Raw genomic sequence first — 1,237 nt, 5'->3', positions numbered from 1 at the left:
TTCGCCCAAACAAATAACGCATAGATCGTGTGTGTCATCAGATGTTAAACAATGACAACACGGATGCACACATCCTCTAAACGTTCTGCTAGTGCTAGTCATAATAATAGGATAGAGATCGCTCTTACCACGTTCAAATGCACGCTTCAAACAAAACAGTCAGTGAAGACGAAGAAGAGAATGACATGTTCTCCCGGCGCCTATTTATACTAATAGTCGCACCGGTAGTGATGTCATGGGCTGTCGCCGGCCAACGTGTTGTTGGTGTTTTTTCAATGTATGCTTCACACACGGGTCACGACGAGGCGTTCCCCATAGCGCCCCCTAGAGGACGCAGTTCGAAGTTCCCTTGAAAGGGAACCAAATTATTCTCCACATTATCATTATTGTGCCATTTCCTTCCTCTTTCTGGTAATGGTTACTTATATCCATCCATAACTCCTTTATTGAGATGTTGTTTCTTTTGTGAAAGGAAAAGCTGTGGCATTTCTCTTTTTTTATATTTTCATTTCTGTAGGCAGTATCAAAGTCAGATGTCAATGCGCACCATCAGAAAACATTAAAAAACAGTTACAGCTTCTCCAGGAAATATGTGCATATAGATTCATGCGTTTAGTAGCACAGATTCACTTCCCCTCGCAATCTTAACTGAAGGAAGAGTGAGTGACACATCAAGATATTGAACTCGAAAACGGAAATTATTCTAGAAGGCAATATCGCTCCGTTTGTGCTGGAGACAAGCTTTCTCAATGCAGAAATAAAATTAACAGTGTAACCTTTGCTCTTGATGGATCCTGGCAGAATTTGCTTTAGGAAAGTGGTCTCCATTGCTCACAGCAAGAGCCAGTACAACAGTAAACACTCCTAAATGCGCCGTCAGCATTTAGCACGGGAAACAAAAAATGAACCTTATGGCTCATTTCCAGAAGTCAGGTTTGTTTTTCAGTTGTTTTTTATTATTCTATTTGTGCAGAATCTGACTGCACTTAAGCGCCTTTCAGAAAATGAACTCTATCAAAAAAACAAACAAAAAAAAACACTTTTGACCTTAACTTGTTTATTTTTCTACTAACAATGTCCAACTGTGGACATAAAAGCATCATATAAGTTGCTCAAGAATCAAGAAATTTGATCATATCTAAAACTATATTTTGATGTAATAGACGCTCTCTCTCTCTCTCTCTCTCTCTCTCTCTCTATATATATATATATATATAACATTTTTCAATACATTTCT

Source organism: Sinocyclocheilus rhinocerous, unplaced genomic scaffold (assembly GCF_001515625.1).
Source record: "Sinocyclocheilus rhinocerous isolate Xijiao unplaced genomic scaffold, SAMN03320098_v1.1 scaffold1595, whole genome shotgun sequence".
Classification (NCBI taxonomy): domain Eukaryota; kingdom Metazoa; phylum Chordata; class Actinopteri; order Cypriniformes; family Cyprinidae; genus Sinocyclocheilus; species Sinocyclocheilus rhinocerous.
The sequence above is the reverse complement of the archived record's forward strand: the minus strand, read 5'-3'. Positions refer to the sequence as shown.